The 9,973-nt window shown below is 40.9% G+C and overlaps 1 protein-coding gene across 2 annotated transcripts in view; it reads left to right on the forward strand.

The window, feature by feature from the left end:
* Positions 1–4,767: 4,767 nt before the first annotated feature.
* Positions 4,768–9,973, forward strand: part of LOC102310041 (A-kinase anchor protein 1, mitochondrial) — a gene marked incomplete at its 3' end in the record, with an annotated part of 10,057 nt that continues 4,851 nt past the window's right edge. The window contains 2 exon segments of one of the 2 annotated variants that reach the window (XM_005952726.3): positions 4,968–7,101; positions 7,201–7,260. 2 annotated transcript variants of the gene reach the window in all.

The raw sequence follows: 9,973 nt of genomic DNA on the forward strand, positions 1-9,973 counted from the left end.
GTCAGGTCAGGTCTGGTTCTGCTCCTTAAATGCTAAAAAACCTGCAGCTGAATCACTGTATATATGATGCAGTATCGTGCCTTTGGTCCTCAACCCACCAGAGAGCCCATAAAACTGATCTGATATACACAAGCTTTTTATAAAACTCTGTTTTCAGTATGTACACACTACAAGCCACTCTGCTACTTACATGACCTTTGACCCATCTGTATAAACTTGTAAATAGCCAATCCAAAGGTGTTCCATCCTAGAGTAGGTTATTTTTACGATATCTACTGAGTTCTTTTTCCTGTTCTTGTTGAGTATGGACCTAGAATCAGCCATGATGGTATACCTGACCAACAGACAGGAGAACACACATCCATGTCAACAAAGCCAATTTTTTCATGTGATGGATTTCAACTCCTCATTAAAGTTGATTTTGACTTTCTTTGCTGATCCCAAGAATTCCCAGTGCTAGCCCAGTTTTAACCAGAACTATTACATTTTGTCCTTTTCTTTTTATTAAATACTTCAGCCCAAGCCTATATTTTCTCATTTTCAAACGCATTTCACACATTTCTATTAAAAGGACAATATTGGAGTGGTGCAGAGTTTTCGACCAAATTATATCCAGCTTCTTGATCAATTTGAACTGCTTGACTCTCTCAAGGTCCTTTCCGTAGACTTGCAGATGTTTAGTTGGTCCCTTCCTTTTATGTCCAGTTATCATACACTTATTTTTATCAATAGATATTTTAAAGCCCCAATCATTAGCCGATGTAACCACATTCTTTAAAGCTTTCTGAATTTGAACCTATATTTCAGCCTGTATCGATGATGGCAGTGGTGTCGTCTTGTTGGGGGTTTATCAATGCTTTAATGAACCTCTTGGGAGATACAGGAGACCAAGAGGTAGCCCAAAAGTTTCTGCCTTACTGAACCTGTACAGGTCAAGAGGAGTGGTGTGCAGGTTTTCACATTCACACCACTTTTCCTGTCCTCCTATAAAATTTATCAAATCCAACATGTGTTATCCAAATCAGTCCACTTGTTATAGTTAAACTGAAGAAACACTCCAACATTCCAGCTACTTCACTTGTTTCCTCTCTTTTATAGGTGTTAGTGTCTTGTCCGTCTCTTTTACTTTATCCAGAGTTGGGACCCGGAAGCAGAGTTGCAGTCCTACATGCCTCCACGTCTTCAGCTTCTCCTGTATAAAATCACCATTTTGTCATCTGATGATTGAAAGAGGCAACTAACACACAATAAGTGGCCGCACAAAGCTAGTTATTAACTCTCTAAGTTAACCCAGGGTGTCAAAATGTCAAATGTTTGTGAAAAATCATGCACAAACAATTATACTGTGTCTTATTCATTGAGCTACCATCACTTGTTGTCAAAAAACAACAAAATCTTTTAAATGCAGAGAATGTACATTTCTTGTGCTTGACAAGTTGGTTGATATTCTGAATAGCAATTTATGCTGAACGGCTCTGCATTTTAAAAAGTGAACATTTGGCTGTCAAATTTTATTCTGTGACTCTTTTGAGTACTGTCCAGGAGGTTGGGTCACCACTCATTTTCTCAATACTTTTAGCAGGAAAAATGGAAAATGGGTATAGTGATTTATTGAAACATGCAAATGTATATGTATGTACGTAATGTACATACATATACATTTGCATGTTTCAATAAGGCAAAAACAGAGATTGTGCAATTCTAATGAGCTTGCAGGTCAGTATTAACATAACCCATACTCTGTCGGGAAAGATTTCTTGTAATTTATTTAAGCAGTCTGTTAGTAAAACTTATTTTAATTTTGAGATGTCATTCAGCTGACTGAAATTTGGAATTACAGAACTGACCAGGTTAAAGTGTCTCTTACTTTGCTGAATGATTTGCATTTTAGGACAAAAAGCATCTCCTGATTTTTTATATTCTTTGTTTGATTGGCTGTTTTTGTTCACTCAGTTGGGATCTATGACAGTTAAGAGATATTCTCCCAATTTATAATCTTAAACCACTGGAAAGCCTGTTTCTTTCTCCTTGACTGGTGCCACAATTGTAAGGTAAATGCATTTGTGGGTTGAGCAGCAGCGTTGTGGATGTGGGTTGTATCCACGAAAACTTGCAAAGTCGTCTGCCAATGACAAATAACCTTACTTTTTGTGAAAAGTTTGTTTCGTATTTTTTAGAAAAAGAAATAATCTTGTGATTAAAACCTGTGTTCAATGTATTACTAAACATGTAAATAAACTTTACTAAACAATGAAATGAACACAAAATAATTATACTTAAACTTATGTCAAGTAAAACTCTCCTGATTTTTAAATGCACTTTAGAACAGCACACAGCAACACTACATATGAGCGGCGTGGGGAGGTTTGAGGTCTTCACTCACCCCGGTTCTGTTAGCCGTCAGGGCTGGGGGGCTGGGAGGAGGTGCTGGCCGTCAGACTGGGGTCTGGGATGCGGGGCCTCCCTGCTACTGCAGATAAGGAGGTGGTCCGCTTGCCTCCACCCCAGAGAGAAGGGTTACATCTCCTGGGTCTAGGTGCGGCTTGCCCCTCTGAGGGCGGGGGTACCTGGACCTGGGATATAGAGTATGTTTGGGGAGTGCGACTGTCTGTGCAGTGTCTATTTGTGTCTGTCTACACGTTGGGTGAGTGCCGAGTATTTGGTTGTGCATATGGGGTGGGAATGCACGTCTGTGTCCGTGTGCCTGTTCGTCTGTGTCTATATGTCAGGTTGGGTCTTAGACTCAACCTCTCTGGGTACATCTCAGGCCCTCTAAAGTACGGAGGCCTATCTCCCCTCACCACACTCCCTGCCGGTGGCTGATGCCCTTCAGACGTTGGTGTGTTGGTGGTCCTTGTCGTCTGGGGCTGGGCGCTCATGTATGTACCGGCTCACTCCTGGTGGCCGATTGGCGGGGCCGGGCGCCTGTGGCTCCTTCCGGGGGGTGGGATGCCCTCAGGCCTCTGGGCCTGAAGCTCGGTCCTCTCTGGCACAGCTGGCTGCCGGCAGAGCCCGCGGGCACGCCACTGCAACCCCCTCTGGCCTCTGCTCCGTAGCTGCGGGGTGACCTCTCCTTTGGGGCTCTACTCAGCTCTTCCCAGGAGGGTGGCACGGTTCCCCCCTTTGGTGGTCCTCCTCGGGTCCTTGTACTCTGGGGCCTCTGGATATCTGGGGCCTGGATCTCCTCCATACCTGCTTCATACCCTGGAGGACGGGGCTATGGCTCCCCACACTCCCTAGCAGATCGTTACATGGAGAAACCTTTGGAATACAAGCATGCTGATCCACACAGGTATGCACACAGGTGTACACACGGGTGTTCACAGACGCGGACTACAGCTTTCTTGGCTGCTGCCTCAAAGCACATTGTGCGCTGTCTATCTTGCATGCTGCACAATATCGTTTATTATTTAGTATCTACTGATATCTACTGCTAGCTAGTTTATTGTGATGGTGCTGTTTTTTATTATGTTGCTCTTTGTTGTTTGCTTTCTCTTCTGTTTTTTTTCTCCATACAGGTGACCCAGGTGTTTTGTTTGTTTTTTTTTTCTTTCTTCCCCCCCTTCTCACCGTCTCTTCTCCCCTTTGGTTTTCTTTCTCTCCCTCTCTTTCTTTCATTCTTTCTCCCTGTCCTATCCCCCAGTCATGTCTGTCCCGTTTGTAGCAACTGAAAATAAAATAAATTCATAATTATAATAAAGGTCAATCAAATGGACCAATATGGCAAGGCCATGATGATCCACTTGGTAAAATAAATCTGCTTGGCATCTTTCTTGGCCTTAAGACAACAATTCTGATGGCTAAAGATCCAAACGGGACACAAAAAAAAAAAAAACTTATGTCAAGTATAAATGTGTTTCAACAGGGTATATAACAAAAGCCTTTGTACTTGTTTTTACTGCACTACAAACATAAAATACAATATGTTAAAAACAAACAAACAAACAAACAAAGAAAACCAAATGATTATATTCACAATAAAGTACTAATGCCTTAAAAGTAAATACTGCCCAGATAGTGAGGTACCAGAGAGGTTTGGACTCTGTGAGTGCTCAGTGTTTGGCTTACTTTGAAAAGCAGTGTTGTGCGACTGGTCAGGTGTGTCTGAGTAAGGGCAGTTGATTTGAGCACAACGACTCTCTCTCTCTCTCTCTCTCTCTCTCTCTCTCTCTCTCTCAGTTTGAATAACAGAGAGATCTGCATTTTTGATCATTAACTTTAATGCATAATGCCCAGGTAATGTTGTCTTTGATTGGAAGGGGATTTGGGACATTTTAAGGCCGGGTCAATGCCTTGAGAACTGTTTCTGAGCAGCTTTGCTGTGTGTGGTGTGTGGGGGGGGGGGGGGGGGGGGGGACATTGTCCTGTTGGAGCTGTAAAGTTCTTGGTCTGCAACCATGTAAAGTGACATGAATAAATAAATAAATGCCATGACTCAAGGTTGTCCAGCAGAAAATTGTATTACAAAGACATGCCCCAATTTAATTTTACTTATCACACAAGGTGCAAATCCTTCCGGTTGTAATATTGTGCTATTTCTAACGTGACCTTTGCCTTAATGTGATGGCATTCATTTATATAGTAAAATTATATGAACGCGGTGCTTTGTCCCATCTGTACTCGAATGTTCTTTCCCCCCCCCCCCATTTTTTATAGTAAAAGTGACCAGGATGATGTGAAATCTACCTATGAAACTGCATGAGCTTAACAGAAGAAACGTTTACCTTTACTGCATTCTCAGTTGACGCAGGACTCCAAGCGGCTTAAACTTTAGAGTATCGCGAGAATTGATCAGCTGTTATGTCTGCGTGTTTTTTTTCCCTCTCTCTTTTTTTTAAGACTGGTACTGGTCTGTCAAACACGTGGGGAGGAGAGTGTGACTTTCCACTAGTGTACGTTTCAAAAAGCTCACGTTGTTAGTGTTGCTATCATCGTTGCGGTACCGAGGACCCAAAAACATTGTAAGTAAAATAATTAGTCCGTGAAGGAAGTGGCACACTGAAAGAGACTGTTAGCTTTTAGTTTTCTATTTAATGCGTACATGGTTGCATGATTCAGTTTCATTGACATTTATGTGAGTATATTTCAGGGGAAAAAACATTCACTGGCATTTCTACTGTTCTCTGTGGGTCGTCAAATGTTTATTGTGCCACCATGTGATCCCATGTCATTGAAAAACTAGCCTACAAAGCAACTCCTCCTAACTTGCCATTCAGAACAGCACATGTAGCTTCTGTTGTAGAAGTTAAATTTCCGCACTTGCTTCGTTTTGTTGAGCGTGCACGTGCCAACGTAGGAGCATTGCTTCTCGGATAATAATAAATGCATTTTGGCCCACAGTTGGCAGTCATTGTCGCCAGGCCGGCTAGCAGGCTAGCATGAAGGTCTAAGGCCCATGCGGGGCATTGACAGTCTTTGGCTTCAAATGTCCTTTACCCCTGCATCGATTACAGATTCCCCGTCGTTGGTGCAGTTGGGTATAGTTAACGACTATGTATCACACAGCTTTATGTTGTGGCCCAGTACGTCTGTAATTCGGGGATATGAAACTCTGAAGTGGCTTTAATAATGTAGCCACCTACCAACATAGTCTAAAAATAATACAGTGGAGGGAACGTGCCATTAGCTTATATTTTTTCATGTTTAGCTAGCGTTAATTTTCATAAACATCAAAGCCACTGTGGTTGCTAGGTAGCTAACTTCATGCTTTGTATCCTGCACTGCGGCCTCCTTAAACAGCCATGCTGTATTTCGTGTTTGCATTAGGTCACAGCCATCTCTGCTACACGGTTTCATCCCAGACGGTGCCAAACTCCCCTATATGCATTTGTTATATGGGATTTGACATCTTACTGGCTGCAGGTTGTTCAGTTTAGTACGGGGCACAACTTCGTTGTTGGATATTTTGTAGAATCTGAAAAATTCGGCATTAAAAAGGACCTGTCAGCGTATCGTAAGCTAAAGTTGTTATAAATTGCTGCCTGCGAGTCTAAGCATATATTTTTGCGCTTCTTTCGAAGGTTGTTTAGGTTTTAGTTGGCTAATGCAAAGAACTGAGAGGGATAACCTTATAAAGACAAAATGAATCGCTTGAGTCACAAGTGAAAGTGGTATTTTGGTATCACAACGAATTAATTTTTCCTTACCATATAGTCATGTAACGTTAAACTTCGAGAATTATATATGAAGGTTCACATTGTGGCCTTTGTACTTCCTAGCTAGCTAATTGTGTTAGCCGGTGTTTGACGATGGCGTGAATGACCACACGCCACGCTTTTGTTTTGATTTTATTATTATTATTATTTTTTGTGGGACAGAAAGCATCACCACTATCATTATTGGGAACTACACAATGTCCCGCAGTTGTAGTATTAAGACATAGCTAGCTGAACGCTTTTAGCATTTATTGAGTCGTTGCTGAAAGACAGCTGGGGTGTTGAGGCGCACCTTCTGTACACCACTGGGGCTTTGGTCACATGTAAACTGGACTCGTATGTGTCTGTAGCAACGATCAACGCCACCTAAGTTTAAAGTTGTTGGTAGCAGCATGGCTCCTGTATGGTCTTGACTTTTGGCCACAGGGCATGCAAGACTTGACAGCCTACTGTATTAATATCCCGATCTGTCTGTAATTCGCTTTGTAACTCACGTTTGTTTACATAAAATAATTTGGTTTTCATTTATGTAAAAACTGTCATGTTCATTGTTAATTTTTCTTAGTGATGACAGTGAGTCCCAAGGTTCATTTAACAGGCATGATGATGATTAAAGGGATATTGGAAAATGTATGACATGAAGAATAAAGTTTAAACGCAAACAGGTGGGAATTAAGTGACACTGAACTTGTTGGCATGAAGGTCTTTTGAGGCTACATAAGAATTTTACACCAGTCTGTCTGTGCTGGCATGATGTAAGGGTTATAACATGTAAAATAGTTTTATCATTCCTATTTGAACAGCCAAGGTCACAGTAAGAGGCGATTTTACAGTTTATAGACAGTCTTGACTATAAGGCCAAGAAAGGAACCAATAAAGACTTGTCTGACCTGTAAGGACAGCTCTTCATTTGACAGCTTGTTGCTTCCGTTGTGACCTTTATATGGTGAGTGTGTTGCCCTTGGATTTAACAGCAACACATACAAGCTACACATAAAGCCTGGGAGCTTCATGTGTAGCATCTTTGCTGGTCCTTTCTGGACAGATCTTGAATGTTACTCCTGGGACCTGCTGGAACCGCTCGCCCAGTTTGGGAGTCACTGCTGTAAGTGCTCTGAATGCCACTGGGACCACTGTTGCCTTTATCCTTCGTTTATTCTCTAGCTCCCCTCTGAGCCCTTGGCATTTCTCAAGCTTTACGTATTTCTTTTTCTTGATTTTTGCTTTCATTTGGTATAGCTACATGTACTACTATGGCTTTATTACTCTGCTTGTCCACTAGTAATATATCTGGTTGGTTAGCCATCGCCAGTTTGTCTGTGTGTATCTAGAAATCCCACAGGATTTTAGCTTGGTCATTTTCAACCACCCTGAGGGGCATATTCCATTTTGATCTTGGGACTTCCAGGCCACACTCTGCACACATGTTCCTGTATACTGTGCAACCCACCTTGTTACTGGGTTTCATGCAAGTTCCATGCATGTATCCAGGTAGCAGAGGTGGCTAACGTTTGCTCCATTCCATTGTCTATATCCATAGGCAGTCTTGGTAATGATTTGAGTGATTTGCACTTTTAACCCGAAATTTAATAAAATAAAGGACCCCCTATTCCACCTTGTATAAGTAGGTAGGTGATGCTGAGGATTGCCACTTTATCAGCATTAGCTTTCTGGCCAAGCTGTGAATGCCATTAAGTTCTTTTTAAAAGGACAGAATTAGTCAAAAACCTTGCATCCAAAACAAAGCTATCAACACTCGGAGCATTATCCCTTTCAGTTACATTGAACAAGGTATGAGAGTTCTGACTGAAATCTTTGCAGAAAGGGACACCTCGAAAACATGAAGTTTCCAAATATGTTACTTTGGACCTTTGACTGCTTCTTCAAGGTCAAATAAGGTCAAATTTTCAATATGTCAACCTTTCATAAAATGCTTCATCTTTAAAACTATGCTTAAAATTCTACTTCTGTTTGTATTTGGCAACATTTAGAAAATTATACTGGTAAATAGTGATTCTAAATAGCATGTAGTTTTGATCCAACACGTTTGACCTCTGATTTCATTTTTATATTTCACATCTGCCTTTTTTCTCTTCTTTTTTTAAAGATTGACCCCAAAAATGCATTGTATTCAGGGGTGGAAATTGACACCCACCACTGGGCAAATGCAGGTAAATTTATGAAGTGGCTTGTAAATTTGAGCAATAGACAAGCCACCATGGCAGGTTTAAATTTAAACAGAAAAAATGATGTTCAATTTGCACTCCTGACCTGTCTGGGGCAGCAATGCGCTTGGGTTTCTGCTAGTTTTTATTACCACTTTGAATCGCAGCACATTTAAAAACCTTTGCCCATGCAGCAGTATATTAATGACTAACATCATATTGTGGTTGGATTCTCAGTTGTTCATCTGACTAAAGTTTGACCCGTTTACTGCATCCTGCCATGCGATTGCATTTGTCCCTAACCATTGGGAATGGTCATGTTAACTTTTATGGAGTGAAAAAAAGTTAGCAGTCATCCTCCAGCTTCACTGTGTTTATATTATGTTAACCATAGCTGCGTACCTAGCAACCACGTAGCACATCATTGTATGCTAGGTAGTTGACTTCAGTAACACTACAAACCTCACTACTGTTTAGTTTTTCAACATAAATGACAGAAATAATAGTTTAATTTTTCAGAAATCCCTCAGTCAGAACATGGTATATAATCTTTAGATCATAGGTGTCAAACTCTGGCCCACAGGGCCAATTTTGGCCTGCAGCCTAATGACATTTGGCCCGCAAAGCCATACCAAATTATTATTAGAGCTGGCCTACTGTTATTATACAGCTAATATGTATATTGTTTAGTATTTAAGCTTTGCTTGTTCCATATTCAGTTTTTCAGCAAAACTTGTTTGAGTCCATAAGAAGAGATTCATTCTTAAATCTGGAGGAAGGTTTTTTGTTTTTTGTTTTTTCTTCAATAAACATCAATGTTAGCCCACGACCTTGTTCCAGTTTTGAATTTTGGCCCACTGTGTATTTGAGTTTGACACCCCTGCTTTAGATAGAAACTAGCGAGCTAACTTACTGCTAACTTCAAACTCCATTAGACTTCATAAATTAAACTTAATTTTTACACCTGCTAGGGGAGCCACACTGATCATTTTATTAAAGATGAAAGAATTGAGACAGTTTGTAACTCTGTGATGCTACAGTGTTTGTTTGACTTTGTGACCAGAAGTGGAGTTTGACGTTATTAGCAGTTTCCGGGTCCAAACTTCAAGACCCAATGAAAAACCAGTTGATCCGAGTCAAGTTGTGGCGAGTTTACAAATCAATATCTATTATTGGGGATGGGAATCGAGAACTGGTTCTCAGTAGTCCAGTTCCATAGACTTGTTAGTCTGTTTTCCTGTCGATCCCGTTTATTGGTTCCATTTTTTTACTTGCACTACAATCAGCTGACTCAAGTTTGCCTGTCAGAGTAGGAAAACGGTGATCTCCATTTCTACCTTTTCATGTTTCTTCAGTAGAATCACTGTGATGATTGCTTTAAAGTGTTTTTGTGCCAGTTTTTAACTTTGCTTTGTGCTGTCGGCTTCATTTTCATACTTAAATGTTAGAGAAGGGTCATAAATGTGTGTTCATAACGGGGATTTGTGCTGGTGTAATTAGCCTAGCCTAGGTTTATACTGTTAACTGGTGCAATTTATTTGCAGGAATGTAATGTTGTTGATATTAGGGCTGCCACAAACGATTATTTTGATAGTCGACTAGTCACCGATTATTTATGCGATTAGTCGACTAATCAGATCATCATCCACTGGA

This window comes from Haplochromis burtoni, unplaced genomic scaffold (assembly GCF_018398535.1).
Source record: "Haplochromis burtoni strain Fernald_Lab_line unplaced genomic scaffold, NCSU_Asbu1 Contig_2063, whole genome shotgun sequence".
In the NCBI taxonomy this organism is placed as follows: domain Eukaryota; kingdom Metazoa; phylum Chordata; class Actinopteri; order Cichliformes; family Cichlidae; genus Haplochromis; species Haplochromis burtoni.